This window comes from Somniosus microcephalus, chromosome 27 (genome assembly GCF_052327205.1).
Source record: "Somniosus microcephalus isolate GS21.2 chromosome 27, FLI_Smic_1.0, whole genome shotgun sequence".
Taxonomy (NCBI): Eukaryota; Metazoa; Chordata; class Chondrichthyes; order Squaliformes; family Somniosidae; genus Somniosus; species Somniosus microcephalus.
In genome coordinates this window covers 16790990-16808190 of record NC_141013.1, presented here as the reverse complement: position 1 = coordinate 16808190, position 17201 = coordinate 16790990, and the positions used below count along the sequence as shown (strand labels likewise).

Sequence of the window (17201 nt, the reverse complement as noted above, 5' to 3'; positions counted from 1 at the left end):
ACCACCTCCCTTCTGAATCGCAGCCTCCTAACACACTGCGTGGCAGACATGTTGAGATAGGAGAACTGCTGGCGGTATACCCTGGGTGGGTAAGGCCTCACTTGGCGACGCCTGTTGCCCCCTCTGCGTCTAGCCAGGGCTGCCACTCTCTCACGGCGTCTGTAAGCCCTTCCGACATAAGGCTGAAACTCAGCGTTGGCACCCAATGCAGTCCCCATAATATGCTGGCAAACACTGAGATCTCAATGAAGGCAAAGATAATTGCAAAGCTCTGGCCTGAAGCCAAAAAGACCTGTCCTAGTGTTGGGCCAAAGCAGTAAGCTCTCTTCCTTGGTCTCTCTCCAAAAATCCATTGCACAAGAGTGAATGCTGCAAAATGGCTGCCCTTTATAGTGCAGGGTAAGTGCCCTTTAATTTGCGCTCCCCGCGGCCCGCCTCGGCTGTGTACCATTCCACTTCACAGTCGTTAGGGCCGCCCGGCGCACAATGGGGCGGCGCGAGTGAAGTTCCGGTTCCGGGCGCACAAAGGGCGTTGCACGACGAAATGACGTCATGATCTGCGCGCGCAGCTGAGCGCGCGCAAAGACTTTGCGCCGGCGCTAAATGTCTACTGAAGTTGGGGCGAGGCGCAGATCGCGCAGCGCCCGGGCGCTAAGCGCCTAGCGCTCGAGATCTGCTCCTCCTAAGGCGCTAACAGCTGGCGCAGCCAACTGAATTTCTAGGCCTCCATCTTTTATAGGAGTCTGGCTACCCCTATCTTTGCCGCCAATCTTAAAAATCCTTGGGCTAAAAATTCGGTTTCGCCGCGCCAGGTCTTTAGTGCCCGAAATTTTGCGCTGGCCCGGATTCCCGTAGCGCCCGCCTGAAATTCAGTCGCGCCGGCCCAAGACGGAGGCGGGCGCTATTGCAGGGTTTGGCCGCCTCGTTTGGGGCGATGTATGTAAGTTTCAGGCGTCCAGCTGCCGCTGCCGCACCCGATGCGGTGCGGCAGGCTGGGGTACTGCAGGCCTCCTCCTTCTCTTAAGGAGGAGCTGCCTGCAGCCGTGAGTTCGGCGCGGGATTCCCCCGGCAAATGAGCCCGGCACCCCGGAGAAGTGCCGGGCTCGCGGGAGTCACACATCAATGCCGCGGGGGGGTGGTGCAGGAGTCCGGGGAGGGAGGTGCGGCCAGGCGGCCGCCGGGAAAGCGGCCGGCCGCCCCTCCACCTTTATGCGCCGGCCTTTCGGAGCTGCAAGGCACCGTTTTACAAACGCTGTTTGCGGCCGCCACGGGCGAGGCGGCCGCAACTGAATTTGGCCATCGGGCCGGAACAGCATTGCAACCGGGGCGCTGCGCACACCGATGATGTCATCGGTGCCGGCGCAGCGCTACCGGCTAACGCCGATGTTAGGGTCCATCTAAATTTCGGGCGATAAAAAACTCCAGGCGCAAACCACTTTATAGCCAATAAGTGGGTGCAAACGCGACTGAATTTCTAGGCCCTTATGTTTCTAAGCACTCTGGTGCTTAATCAGTGATGGGTCATCCTCGGACCCATGAGTATTCCGTGATTGGATTAATGGCCCTAAGTCTGGGACATATCTTTTGGTCTTTGTGTTGGGAAAAAAACTGGCTCCTTTTCGGCTGGCTGAGGCCAGTGGGTTCATTGTTCTGCTTCTCTTCTGAGATGGAGGTGAGAAGTGCTTTTGCATATTAGAGTGGCTTTCTAATAAGTTTAAGTTCAATGGCCCCCTTCGTTTTTCCAGGACTGTTGGGTGAACCCATACATTTTGGATGACTGACAGTTCTTTTGTCACAGCCAACTGTCTTGCGTTCTCTGGAGTTTTAACAAACCAGCCCCCCACGCATCTGCACAGGGCAATCCCACCACAGGGAAAACACCCTCAGCCCATAAGGTCCACAAAAATATTCTCTTCACCTCCCTTAGCGTCTCCCTGTTATGGTTTTTCTCCCTGCGCCTCTCTCTGGGTCTCTCACCATCATGAACATGTTTACATTCTGCCATGTATGCAGCAGCAGCCTTACGCACACGAGCATTTATCCAAAGTATATTTTATGCTTGCAAGTAAGAAGATAAATGCTAGGTGATGACTCGTTTGTGTGCTGTGGGTTTTCACATCATTTAACGGGTCCCTGATGAGCCTTTGAGCTCTGTGCCTTTTGTTCACTGGCACCGAGGGTCAAGTGTCTGCAGCACCTGAGCAGTGACTGCTGTTTGCAATGAGCCCCACTTTCACACGAGTTTTACACTCACCCTAGCTCGACACATACTCACACTAGCCCTATGTTTACACTAACCTCACACTCAAATAAGGTCCGCACTCACACTCAAAGTAATCTTACAATCAGACTAGTCCCAAACTTAAGCCCATACTTACATCCGCAATACGCCACACTCACACTCGGCTCACAATTGCACAAGCTCCACACTCACACTAGCGCTGCATTTCCACTATCTCCACATTGAGTTTATGGTAAAAAAAATCACATTGGTACCTCAGAAAAATCTAACTGATCCATCATTAACAGGCACCGGTATCTCAGAGAGATTCCACCCAACCCTTTAGTAACAGACACCTATACCTCACTAATAGATGCTAGTCCTGGATAGAAAGCATGAAAAGCCGCTTGTTTTTCTTCTATCCCTTATCTGAATAATGACCACAATTTAGCCTGCTGTCTCCATCATCACCTCCTAAACAATGGTGCAAGAACTCTTCCAGCTCATTTTGCTGGTCCACAGTCAGTAATATCTCTTCAAACGGAAGAATCTCAACCTCTCCCATAAAGGCTACCCCGTCTCAGAAAGCAACCACAGAGACCTTTTAAATTTATCCTGTTGAACTGAGCAACATTTTATATAAAAAAGTTTAAATTTATCATTAGAATGAAGATGAATCTAGTTCTGCTATCAGTGTCTCAAAGAGGTCCCACCCGACCCTTCAGTACCACCATTAAAAAGGAGTTTTCACCAATGATCATTTGCAGATGGCAGAACTTTGTTGTCTCAGGTCTGGGGGAACTTTAAGCAGGCATACTCATTGTTGTGGAAGTTTGGAGCCTGACACCCATCTCCAGTGTGACCTCCTGGGAAACCCCTCTCCCCACCTTGACTGAGCACTTCCTCAACTGAGGCATATACCAGAAGCATGGGAACCATTTATTTCCTTTCCTCCTGGACATCAGATTCAGTCGAAGACCAGCCGCGGCAGTAGCAGAACCATGAACAACAGCAGCACCAACAGCAGCAGCGACAACAGGAGCACCAAGCTGCTGCTCACCCACCTGAAGCTGCACAGGCCAGAAGGTGCCAGTGTGCGACCACATTGCTGCCCGGGATGCAAGGGATGCACTCATGTTGGCCAGATTTGCTTAGCCTGCACAATCAAACACTTTTGCCTCGCACCTTCTTACCAGAGCATCAACAATGGACAAGAAGCTGAGGATTCCTATCACTCTGACCACCATACTGACAATTGCAAGTCGCCCTAAGCCCTCAATGTGGAAGTCCCATTTGCGAGATGACACAGGCCACAACTTCAACAGTTTGCCATCAAATCTGTTTATCATAACATTACAAGGATGACTTGTCAAAAAACAATACAACAGAACACCCAAGTGACTACCTACCCTTGTGACTACTTGTGCTTTATCATCCTCTTACGCATGCTCCTACGTGGTGCTTCCCCTGTGGCTTCAGCAGATATGGAGGCCCCTTGCTCACTTTCTTGCTGCTCCTGTCTCGACACCTTTGGCGGGCATCCTCCGGGGTTGCGAGCCTGTGAGGGCTCGGCAACAGTCTGCTGCTCCTGCGGCTGTGCAGGGGCTGAGATGCCCATCTCAGTTGGGTGAGGACCCTGGTGAGGCTCTGACCGAGGGCTTTGCAGTGGCATGGTCATGTGAGCACTTGGAGAAGAGCCCCCACTTCCTTGTTGTCTACCACCAACATCCCTCTCATGGGTCAGCCCCAGCTCAGAGCTAGCAAGTGGCTTGACAGCACCTTGCTGCACTTCAGGGTGGCCATGAGGACCAGTTTCTGGACTGGAAGTCCTACTCCAGAGGACTTGCATGAAGGTCTGGTTTCTATGCTCAATATCTGACCATCGCTCCTCAAGAGATGTCAGTCTATTCTGAACAATGACCATGTTTTCAACACTCTGGCGACTCAGCTCCTCCATGGCCGTAGCCATCTTCTCCTCTACCGTAGCCATCCTTTCCACGGAGGTTGCCATCCTTTCCGTGGTGATGCGTTCATGCGCCAATGCCTCCACAAAGGCTCTGCTCATGTTCCTGATGGACTCCTTCATACTCGCTCCGACCCTGGAGACAAAACCTGCCAGAGACTCCTGCACCTGTTCCTGGAGTTCCAGCACCGCTCTCCTTCTGGATGGACCCGGAGGCACAGGGTCGACATGCAGCTGAGCCGAGCTGGCAGAGTCCTGCGCCCTCCGATGAGGACTCTCCACTGCTGTCCCTGTCTCCACCATCTGCTGATGCTCACTTGTGAGCTGTGATACACCAGGTGACAACACTACTGTATCTCGCGAAGGTCCCACCGAGGTGTGAGTGTCTGCGCTGGTGCTGCGTGCGCTGAATTCTGCTGACGCTGTGCCCTCAGATTTTGCAGCTTCCTCTGAGGAGTCTTGAGGCTCAGGCTGTTCCTCCTGGACAGTGGGAACTGGGGCTGTCGATGGTCCTGTGGGGGAGTAAAGGAAAGAATTAGAGATGTGAGGTAAAGGTTGCATGCACATTAAATTGTGCAGATGATCATCAGTCAATCTGTTAGAGCATCAGAATCATTATCAGTCACTCATGCAATGTCAATGAGAGAGATGCCAAACTATTCTGTCACCAGCTTGCTGTGATGCACCCGCCTGTCCGTCCCCCACTTGTAAATCGTCCTCGACACCGGCGATTTCCAGAGCCGCCTCCTCCGAGGTGGTGAGCTGGGCTACTGAGGGTGGCCCTCCTCCTGTCCTCGCTCTTTCCCTCTTATTGTGGGCTCTCTTTTCCTGCAGTGAGGGACACAAGTGGAGTTTGAGTGAGAATGAAGGAGTGAGTGTAGAGAATCCATAGCATAGATGCTTAGAAGGAGCCAAAGGGCCCTCCCTGTGTGTTGTAAGTTGTTGTCATTGCATCACAGTGATAGGGAGTGTGAGGGCTGCATGGTCGAATAGTTAAGTGAATGTGACCATAGAGAGAGAGGGAATGCGTAAGGGTGCGGGGATGTAAGTGTCAAGTGGGATATGGAGGAAGAGGTTGGCAAAGCAGAGTGCTGGTGAGGAGAGGTGAAGGGGATCAGATTGAGGGTGATGGGAAAGTCAAATTCACTTTTCCTGTGCGGAGAAGGTCATGAAACCTCTTCCTGCACTGCAGCCAGGTCCTGCGGCACATAGAGATTGTGTTGACCTCCTGGGCCACTTGCATCCACACAGCTTTAGTCTGCTGGGGAGGCTTTTTCCTCCCTGAGGAAGGGAAGAGCACCTCCTTATTTGATCTTGCTCCCTCCACCATAGCTTGGAGGGAGGCCTCATCGAACCTTGGAGCACACTTTGGCCTACTGCTGGACATAGTTGCTGAATGAAGCGATCACAACAATGGGCATAAAGTTTAAAGTCTCCAGAAGAAGCAAGGCTGCTTGCAGGCCTTAAATCCAGCAGCATTGATGACGTCATCGGAGGCGACTTTCTGTATGAAAAGATTCAGTGGGCCAGGGGTTTTCACACGCTGGAAATCAAGTGCCCAATTAGGGCAAAATCGCACTTTTTCCCCACTTCACATCGGAGTTGGGGTCCTGACACGAAAACCACCTGACACGCCCCAGCCCGCCCCCAATGGCAAAATCGAGCCCCTAGTGTCAATCAGTTATGCAATATGACCATAACACCATTATTTTATTTGTAACTGGAAAAATAACACACCAGTTTTTGGCCATCCATTGCAGCCACCATAAGTAGATCAAAGAGAACTGTCTGGGCAGGGTTGCATATTGCTCACAGTTGGTTGGGTTTGGCTTTATTTCTACCCCTTTGCTTCTTAGTATTATTGTTCCAGTCCATGAATCATTTAGTTTGATTCACTGGCGTTTCCCTAGTGTGTGAAAGCTTCCCTTCGTTCAACGAACAGCATGTTCTCACTCTCAGTCTGCAAACATCTGCTGTAGGTTTTCAATTTGATCAGTCACAGAGTCAGCATATATTCATCTCTGTTCGAAACTTCTTCTGGTTGTTTCTAAAGCTCTTTACAGTGTGTACCCCTCTGAGGCCCGTCACAGATGGACGGGTAGACACCTGCCCTGTTGTGATTCTGATGACTCTGTTTCAAACAAAGCTGACAGCAGATTCTCAGCACCTCTTACTGGCCTGTGCTAATTTCTCTCAACTTCAGTGAGTTTGATTACACTGTGAAATAAAGCTGAGAACCCCCCCGGGCAGCCCCAGCAGTGAGAATGTGCGGATTAGTGTGTGCTTTTGGTGTTGGTTGTAACACGCAGTGATAAATTATGATTCAGTGCCTTCCTTAATTAGTGCAAACTATTCCCTTCGGTCCCATTTCCAAAGCCATTGACTGGGAAACTTAAGCAGAATTTGTGAGAATGTTACCAGATTGCCACTAATTAAGAGGAATAGATGAACAATGTTCCAAAACTTTTGAAGTTAAATCTGCTGTATATTATAATGCAGCGTGTCTAATTATACAATGAAAAACCCACCAGTCTATGTGCCGCCATTTACCTCATTCAGCTCAGGAACAACAAGTTCAAATATTACATGGTGGCATAGTGGTTAGCACTGTTACCTCACAGCGCCAGAGACTCGGGTTCAAATCTGGCCTCGGGCGACTGTCTGTGTGGAGTTTGCACATTCTCCCTGTGTTTGCGTGGGTTTTCTCCAGGTGCTCCGGTTTCCTCCCACAGTCCAAAGATGTGCAGGTTAGGTTGATTGGCTATGATAAATTGACCCTTAGTGTTAGGGGGATTAAATACATGGGGTTACGGGGATCGGGTGGGATATGTGTCGGTGCAGGCTCGATGGGCTGAAATGGCCTCTATCTGCACTGTGGGGTTTCTGTGATTCTGAAAATACTTTTGCTAAATTTCTTATGTTAATGAGCGGGAAACAGTGATAAGGGTCCAAACCAGAAATTGGTTGTTCTGTAAAGAAAGAACTTGCACCTATATAGCACCTTCCAAATCCTCACAATGCCCCAGAGCACTTCAGAGACGATGAATTACTTTTTGAAATTACTTCATTGTTGCTATGCGGGCGAGCGTGGCAGACAATTTGTACAAATCAAGGTCCCACAAACAGCAATGAGATAAATGACCAGTTAGTTTGTTGTTGTGGTGTCGATTGAGGGATAAACATTTGACCAGAACACTGGGAGAATTCCATGCTCTCCTCTGAATAGTGCCATGGGACTTTTAAGTCCACCTTGGAGAGGCAGATGGGGCCTTAGTTGAACGTCTCATCTGAAAGACGGCACCTCCAATGATGCAGCACTTTCTCATTATTGCACTCCAGTGCTAGCCTAGATTATGTGCTCAAGACCTGCTGAACCAGAGGCGAGAATCCTACCACTGAGCCAAGCTGACATTACACTGCACCATAAGAATCTGGAATTAACCAAACAGCTTGTCGCATTCTAATATCACTGCAGTCACCCAACCCTGCGCTGTCAATGGCTCCGCGAGGATGCAAACCCCAGAGACAACCATGGACAGTTCCATTGTACAGTGATGATGGATGAGAGCACTGGTACTAATCACTTCACAGCCATCAGTACATGGGCCATCAGTTCGTTCAATGAGAAGTGGCTCAAGGTTGACAGTCTTCAATCGGTAAAGGGCTTCCTCACACTGACAGATGCAGTAACAGCTTGGAGCCAAGCACTGTCACCTCAATATTATTTGGAAATATTTGAAATAAAATCTACCTGCTCTGTGTGAGGTACTAGGAGATTTTATAATCTGCATGCGGAGGAGATACTGGGCAGAACTTAGGAGTGAAACGGACCAAAGCCTCAGCCTAAATATTTCCTACATAAGGAAGGTCTCTTCTTTATCTAGAGTAATTCAGGGTGTTATTCAAAGAATCCGTATCACCAGCTCAGAAGTTTAACAGCTGCACAGTTATTCTGGATAATTCCACTGAGGATCCAGCTAACCCTGGGATTTGACATTGCCCATATCTAATGTTGATGCTGCAATATCCCCTCAATGAAAGACTATTTGGATCTCCTCACTCATTTTCATTTAATGACAGGAGATTTAGTTTGTCTGGGATGGAGGAGTACAGTATAAATATAACTACAAATTCCTTATTTATTTGTTCGGAGATAGGGATAACTACTTCATCCCATTTCATCATCAAATGGAACAATGTTGGGCATTGGATTGCTTCCTCTGCCACATCCGGCATTCCCAGGTCAGGTACAGCATGGGCTAGATACAGAATACACTGTCCCACGGAGCGGTCCCAGGTCAGGTACAGCATGGGCTAGATACAGAATGATATGCCTATCAATTAGTCCAATAAAAGGCGACGAGTTAAGAACGTAACTGAAGGTTTTTATTGGCTAAATAACAGAGCCCACCCTCGTGGGTGATCCGATCCAACAGGGAGGAATACTAGCCAGTCAGCTACCTTTATACCTGGGCAGGTAATGGGCGGAGTCGGAGGTGGTCAGCCCAGGTATAACAGTGCGACAAGAGGCGACCTCGTGTAGTGATGTTACAGTGAGAACAGTGAGAACAATATACAGTGATAACTATAACAGTGGTTTACCACATTCACCCCTTGTTTAGATTAGAGTCCGGCGGGGTGAAGTGTATTACCAGCTCTGGTATGTCAGTCTGTCCGGAGGCTTCGTTAGCCTCTCCGATCGTCGCAGCGGCGGTGTTACATTATCCGGTGTTAAAGCTGGTGTCTGCGTAGTCGGCAAAGGCTCGTGGGGTTCCGGCATGCCGTCTACCTCGGCTGGACTCGGGGGGTTGGGAGGGGGGGGTGAGGGTGCGAGGTCTCGTAAGGAGACAGTGTCCTCCCGTCCGTCTGGGTAAGCCACATAGGCGTACTGGGGGTTGGCGTGCAGGAGGTTCACCTTCTCGACCAGGGGGTCCGTTTTATGGGCCCTCACGTGCTTTCGCAGCAAGACGGGTCCCGGAGAGGTCAGCCAGGTTGGTAGGGTGGTTCCCGTAGTCGACTTCCTGGGGAAGACAAACATTCGGGCATGGGGGGTGGTGTTAATGGCAGTGCAAAGTAGTGACCGGATGGAGTGCAGCGCAATCGGGAGGACCTCTTGCCAGCGGGAGGTTGGGAGGCCCTTAGACTTTAAGGCTAAGAGGGTGGCCTTCCATACCGTCGCGTTCTCTCTTTCCACCTGGCCGTTCCCTCGGGGGTTGTAGCTGGTGGTCCTGCTTGCTGCAATACCCCTCTCCAATAGGAACTGACGGAGTTCCTCGCTCATGAAGGAGGCGCCCCGGTCACTATGTATATAGTTCGGGAACCCGAACAAGGCGAAGAGTTTGTTCAGGCATTTAATGACCGTGTTACTGGTCATGTCTGGGCAGGGGAAGGCAAAGGGGAAACGGGAGTACTCATCAACGATGTTGAGGAAGTACACATTACGGTCGGATGACGGTAGGGGCCCCTTGAAGTCGATGCTCAGACGCTCGAAGGGGCGGGTGGCCTTGATCAGGCTTGCTCTGTCCGGCTTATAGAAGTGCGGTTTGCACTCAGCACAGATCTGGCAGTTCCTGGTCATGGTCCTGACCTCCTCGATGGAGTATGGCAGGTTGCGGGCCTTAATGAAATGGTAGAGTCTGGTGACTCCGGGGTGGCAGAGGTCATTGTGGAGGGTCTGAAGTCTATCACTTTGCGCGCTGGCGCATGTAATGCGTGAAAGAGCATCAGGGGGGTCGTTCAGTTTACCGGGCCGGTACAAGATCTCATAATCATAGGTGGAAAGCTCGATTCTCCACCTCAAGATTTTGTCGTTCTTGATCTTGCCCCTCAGCTTGTTATTAAACATGAAGGCAACCGAGCGTTGGTCGGTGAGGAGGGTAAATCGTTTGCCTGCCAAGTAGTGCCTCCAGCGCCGTACTGCCTCCACAATTGCCTGGGCTTCCTTCTCGACCGACGAGTGTCGGGTCTCGGGGCCCTGTAGGGTCCTTGAGAAGAAGGCTACCGGCCTACCCTCCTGGTTAAGGGTAGCGGCTAGGGCGAAGTCGGATGCATCGCTCTCCACTTGGAAGGGGATTGACTCATCCACTGCGTGCATTGTGGCCTTGGCTATGTCTCCCTTAATGAGGGAGAAGGCCGCGCACGCCTCTTCCGTGAGGGGGAAGGATGTGGTTTTCAGGAGGGGTCTGGCTTTGTCCGCATAATTGGGTACCCATTGGGCATAGTAGGCGAAAAGCCCCAGGGTTCTCCTAAGTGCTTTTGGACAGTGGGGGAGGGGTAGCTCCATGAGGGGGGCGCATTCTTTCGGGGTCGGGGCCGATGACTCCGTTCTCTACTACACAGCCAAGGATGGCAAGGCGCGCTGTGTTAAACACGCATTTCTCCTTATTGTAGGTGAGGTTCAGCCGTTGGGCCGTACGGAGGAATTTCTCCAGATTCACGTCGTGGTCCTGCCGGTCGCGGCCGCAGATGGTGACGTTATCTAGGTAGGGGAATGTGGCCTGCAGTCCGTTCTGGTCAACCATCCGGTCCATCTCCCTTTGGAAGACCGAGACCCCGTTGGTGACACCGAAGGGGACCCTAAGGAAGTGGTATAGGCGCCCATTCGCCTCGAAGGCGGTGTACTGGCGGTCCTCGGGGTGGATAGGGAGTTGGTGGTAGGCCGACTTAAGGTCGATGGTCGAGAATACGCGGTATTGTGCAATCTGATTGACCATGTCAGATATGCGGGGAAGGGGGTATGCGTCCAGCTGGGTGTATCTGTTTATGGTCTGGCTGTAGTCGATGACCAGGCGATTTTTATCGCCGGTCTTAACGACCACGACCTGGGCACGCCAGGGGCTGTTGCTCCCCTCGATGATGCCCTCCTTCAGGAGACGCTGCACCTCAGAGCTAATGAAAGCTCTGTCCCCAGCGCTGTACCGCCTGCTCTTGGTAGCGACGGGTTTGCAGTCGGGGGTGAGGTTAGCGAACAGGGAAGGTGGCGGCACCTTGAGGGTGGATAGGCTGCAGGTGTTACGCGGTGGGCGGTTTAACCTTCGCTGGTTGTCGACTGTGAGTGGGGGGAGGGGTCCACCGTATGCTAGGGTTACACTTTGGAGGTGGGATTGGAAGTCCAGCCCTAGTAGGACGGCAGCGCAGAGCTGGGGGAGGACGAGGAGTTTAAAGTTTTTATACTCTGTACCCTTAACCGACAAGGTCACAGCACAGTAGCCGCTAATGTCCGTGGCGTGGGACCTCGATGCCATCGAGATTCGGTTGCGCGTTGGCAGGACAGGGAGGGAGTAGTGGCTCACCGTGTCTGGGTGGATGAAGCTCTCCGTGCTTCCGCTGTCGAACAGGCAGGTCGTGGCGTGGCCGTTTACTTTGATGTCCATCATCGACTTGGACAGGTGGTGTGGGCGGGCTTGATCCAGAGTGACGGAGGCTAGCGTGTAGGTAAGCGAGTCGTTGTCGTCTGCGGGCGAGGCGGTCGTCGGGTCCGGGGGCCCGGTGGCAGTCGGGCGTGGTGTGTAAAATGGCGTCTCCCACGAGGTAGGACAAAATGGCGGAGAAGATGGCTGCCCCCATAACTCACATGAGGCACTATTGGGGTCGGTTGCCTTGATCAAAGATGGCCGCCCCCATGACTCACGTGTGGGGATACTGGCCTCAGTTGCCGTGAAAGAAGATGGCCGCCCCCACAGTTCGCATGAGGCACTGCTGGCCTCTGAAGATCCGCTCCTGCAGGCCTTAGAGAAGTGGCCTTTCTTCCTGCAGGTTGTGCAGGTAGAGTTCCTGGCTGGGCAGCGCGACCTCGGGTGCTTCTCCTGGCCGCAAAAGAAGCAGCCGGCGGCCCGATCGCGGGTGCCCGATGTCGGAGCCGGTACCGGGGGTGGCGGGCCCGGTCGGGTCCGGGACGCCGACGCTGAGGTAGGTCCCGGGGGCGGCGCTGCGAAGGGTATTGCGGTAGGGGTCGGGCCCGAGTCCCAGGGTCGCGAGCAGTACCTGGAAAACGCCTCCTGGTCCTGATGGGCCACCTCCAGGGAGAGAGCGAGGGCTTCAGCTTTGTCCAGGTCGAGGTCTTTAGCTTCAAGCAGTCTTTGCCGTGAGTAGTCGGACCGTAGGCCTTTCACAAAGGCATCGCGGATATTATCTTCCGTATTTTCAACAGCCGTCACCGCTTTAAAGTCACAGTTCCTGCCGAGTGCTCTTAGCGCCCGTAAAAATTCAGCTACAGACTCTCCTGGCTGTTGCGGGCGGGATCTTAGGAGGTGCCTGGTGTACATGTAATTTACCGGGCTGCGGTACTGCTGTTTCAGTAGGTTGATAGCGGCCTCGTACGTAGTCGTGTCCTGTATGAGTGCGTATACTCTCGGGCTCGCTTGGGCGTTCAGAAGTCTTAGTTTGGATCTCTGCGGGGCGCCGGATTCTTCCAGGTAGGATTCGAAGCAGTCCAGCCAGTGTTTGAAGTTGAGGGCTGCGTTTGGTGCCTGTGGGTTTAGATCCAGGTATGGTGGTTTCAAGGCTTGCAGCCAAGCCGGCTGGTGTGGCCCGTTGTCTGGAGGCTGCTGTTGCTGTGCTGCTGGGTGAGCTCCTTGCTGTTGCTGTTCATTATCAGACATCTTTAAAATTTAGCCAATAAAATTGATATGCCTATCAATTAGTCCAATAAAAGGCGACGAGTTAAGAACGTAACTGAAGGTTTTTATTGGCTAAATAACAGAGCCCACCCTCGTGGGTGATCCGATCCAACAGGGAGGAATACTAGCCAGTCAGCTACCTTTATACCTGGGCAGGTAATGGGCGGAGTCGGAGGTGGTCAGCCCAGGTATAACAGTGCGACAAGAGGCGACCTCGTGTAGTGATGTTACAGTGAGAACAGTGAGAACAATATACAGTGATAACTATAACAGTGGTTTACCACACAGAATACACTGTCCCACGGAGCGGTCCCAGGTCAGGTACGTCACGATTCATTGCAGAGTAAAGCTCCCTGCACAAGCTCCCCCAATCAGGTACAGACGAGTTACCTGCATAAAGCTCTCTCAACATTGTTCCATCAAGCACTCCCAGATCAGGTAGAGCACAGATGAGATGCAGAGTGAAGTTTCCTCTACATTACCACATTAAACATTCCCAGGTCAGGTACAGCATGGATTAAAGGCAGAGTAAAGCGCTCTCTCTGCACCACACCACATGGGTTACTTGCAGAATAAAAGTACCTCTACACTGTCCCTTCAAGCATTACCAGGTCATTCACAATCTGGTTAGAAGCTTAGTAAAATTCCCTACACAGTACAATCAAGCAATTTCAGGTCAGCATAGAGAGTCCGGAATTTGGTTTCATTACCTTTGGGGAGCAGAAAGTATTTTTACAGAATGTTTCCTCAGATTAAATGGGTGGCTCCATGATAGAGTAGATTGTACATAATGTGGGACAGAGATTAAATGAGTTGGTCGGGTAGAGTCCATGCTGGGATAGGTTTTACATGGTGTGGGAAAGAGATTTAATGAGTTGGTTGGGTAAAATCGATGATAAGGTAGATTGTACAGCGTGGAAAGGAGATTACATGGTTGGGGTAGAGTCTGTGATAGGGTAGATTGTGCATGTTGTGGGGATGGAGTGACTGCTTCTCATTCCATGTTCTCTATGCTTTTCACTCCCCATGGAACCTCACTTGACGAGAAGACCTGGGAAGACCAATGAAAGGCCCAGGCTAAGAAGTGGTCTCGTAATGACTAGACCCAAAGAAAGTTGAGGTGGGATTCTCCTGAATGCAGGCTCTCTTGGTTCTGCTACAACTGGGACCCAGAACCTCAGGCAACTTTAAGATTGCCAGGATTTAAGGGGGGGGGAAATTTTAATTCCCAAAAATGGGCGGGTTTGGTTCAGGTGGGAGCTTAAAAAGCCAGAAGTCTGAAACAGGAACCCAACCCGCCCACTTCTGGTTTTATCAGAGACGGGACAAGGGGTGGGCGACCAATCCACTCGCAGGAGGCGGGTTAGTCATTTAAATATTTTAATGAGGCTGCGTACCTTTTTTTTAAACAGTGATTCTATTTTTAACCACAGTCGTCTAGGGAAACCCGGCAGGTGAAAGGAGGCGAGAAGCACTGAATCCATAAGGTGAGTGCCTTTATAGCACTGCTTGTGATCCAGGAGGGGCAGGAGTATTTCCTCCAGGCCCAGCAAGCAACCCAGTAACCCCACCCCCCCACAACAATCTGTCTGCTCCCCCTCCCCCACAATCAGATCCCCCGACCACCATACGCATCCCCCCACAATCTCTCCCACCCCCACTAGACCTACCTGCTCTTAGCCCAGCTTGGCTGTGGCCTTAAGCCGCATGATTTCCCCCCCCCCCCCCCCCGCCAACAAGCAGCCAGCCTGCCAATCAGGCGGGCTGTGGGTGGCAAACCTACAGAAAAATACTTAAATACATCCTGCAGGTCGTTCGGGAAACCCATACTTCCGAGTTTCTTGATCGCAAAACAGCCCCCCTGCTCCCTCCCTGCCTTCGAGCTAATATCCAGCCCTATGTCTCTGGATGGGTGAGCTAGGTTTGACCACGTAGGCTTCTTCATCTGCATCTATCTACTGCCAGTGCGCTTGTATGTGTGGTTGTCTCTGTAATCTCCTTCAGCCTCACAACCCCCCGAGATATCTGCGCTCCTCTAATTCTGCCCTCTTGAGCATCCCTGATTATAATCGCTCAACCATTGGTGGCCGTGCCTTCTGTTGCTTAGGCCCTAAGCTCTGGAATTCCCTGCCTAAAACCTCTCCGCCTCGCTACCTCTCTTTCCTCCTTTAAGACGCTCCTTAAAACCTACCTCTTTGACCAAGCTTTTGGTCACCTGCCCTAATTTATCCTTATGTGGCTCGGTGTCAAACTTTTTGTCTTAAAATACTCCTGTGAAGCACCTTGGGACGTTTTACTACATTAAAGGTGCTATATAAATATACAAGTTGTTGTTAGGTGTCATTTTGCAACTCTAGCTGCGCTGTGGTGTTGCTGAACAGCAGTGGTGTGTCCATGAACAAAGTTTTTGCTCTATTACTTCTCTCTCCATCCATAATTGAATTCCTGATTTCGCTCAGCCCCACACTGCAAGTTATATAGGGTCACAGTGTAACACCACTGCATGCTTCTACTGAAACCAAGAACCCATCTGTCTGGAGGTTGAATTCTCACATCCTCAGGAACAAAGTCGGCTGCTTAGCTGGGAATGGTGGACAGTCAAGAGATTCCTGCATAACAACAGAAAATGCTGGAAAAACTCAGCAGGCCAGGCAACATCCGTGGAGAGAGAAACAGTTAACGTTTTGGGTCGAAACCCTTCTACAGAACTGAGGAAAAAAAGGCAGGAAATTAAAAGATTAAAAGGCAGTTTGGGGGCTGGGAAATGGGGGAGGGGATGAAAGAAGAGACATTAAGAGATATTCAAGGCGAGACGAGATGGTAATAGGACAGGTAAAGAGACAAACAATGGCTCGAGATGAAGTGTGAAATGCGCTGGCAGAGTGAGAGACAGTTGCCATGTGGGAGAGAGAAAAAGGAAAAGGCACAAACCAAAAGTGTGGATAAAAAATCTAAAAATATAATAGGGGCCGAGGTTATGATCTGAAATTGTTGAAATTGATAATGAGTCCGGAAGGCTGTAACGTGCCTAATCGGAAGATGAGGTGCTGTTCCTCGAGTTTACACTGAGCTTCCGTGGAACAATGCAAGAGGCCGCGGACGGTGAGGTCTGAGTGGGAATGGGGCGGTGAATTGAAATGACAGGCGACCGGAAGCTTGGGGTCATCCTTATGGACTGAACGGAGGTGTTCCGCAAAGCAGTCACCCAATCTGCGTTTGGTCTCCCCAATGTAGAGGAGACCACATCGTGAGCAGCGAATACAGTATACAGGAAACTTTGGTTTATCCGGAGGTTGTATGTCTGGAATACTCGATCTAACGGCAAAAATCAGGAGCCGTTTTCTATAAGTTTTTTTAGATCTCGTTCTTTTTTTCCCAGTCAGGCACTGCAAGGTCTGTAGCTATAGCAACAACTTCAGCTAGAGACGCTTGCAGCTGCAGCCGACTCTTTAGAAGCTGTTGCTAAGCAACAGTGTTTGTTGTCAGATACGGAGATGAAAACCTCCATATGCTTCAACATTAACTTTGTATGTCCGGCAGTTTTGATAGATCGGCAACACGCCGGTCCCGTCGGTGCCGGATACCACAAAGTTTCCTGGTACTAGATTGCAAGAAGTACAAGTAAATCGCTGTTTCACCTGGAAGGGGTGTTTGGGGCCCTGGACAGTGGGAAGGGGGGAGATTCCTGCAGTTTTCCTTGCAACCTGGTGGATGCAGAGCTCCTCAGAAGTGGTTCTGAAAATATGTTGTGAGCATGTGCAACATGTATTGACTGAAGACTTGGAAAAGGAGCACCGGTGGTAGAACATGTTCATCCTGTGAATAATTTATGATTGTGGCAAAGGAACTATTGTGTGAGATTTAATTAGGCTGCTAGTGTATGTATCCGTACCTTTCTGCTATCAAGGGAGGCTATTATAGTTAACTTTGTTCTGAATGTTATTGATGTTAATTTTATTACTTCATCGGTTTTAAGAGATCAATTGACAGATATTTACAAATAAAATGCAACTCATCTGAAGATGGTGTTTACTGGTTTTTTTTGCCATGGGTGGAACATACAGCATTGATGAGTCTTCAGACGAATTTTGACCCAGTCTAAAAAAAGCCAGCTGAAGACATGCGGAGAAAAAAAATACCCGAGCTCCTGTGGGAAGCCTATCCGCTACACAGCAAAGAAAGGATTGCACTGGAACCCTATTGTATGACTAGAGAATGTAGGCTGCTCCTTCGACACTGCTGGGATCTGAATTTCAACACACCTAGTAAGTCATCAGGGAACTTGCCCATACTGGATCACCAAGCAACTAAACTTTATTCAAACAGGAAATAAAAGGCACAATTGACGTAATAAAACTCACTATGCACTTGGTTTTGAGTATAAAGCAAGGCTTTAATC

General features: G+C 50.6%; 1 long non-coding RNA gene across 1 annotated transcript; it reads left to right on the top strand.

The window, feature by feature from the left end:
- Nucleotides 1-660: 660 nt before the first annotated feature.
- On the top strand, nucleotides 661-16823 carry LOC147100012 (uncharacterized). The gene is made up of 2 exons (XR_015073817.1): nucleotides 661-8486; nucleotides 13124-16823. It is a non-coding gene; the product is annotated as an uncharacterized LOC147100012 (long non-coding RNA).
- The last annotated feature ends 378 nt before the right edge of the window (nucleotides 16824-17201 follow it).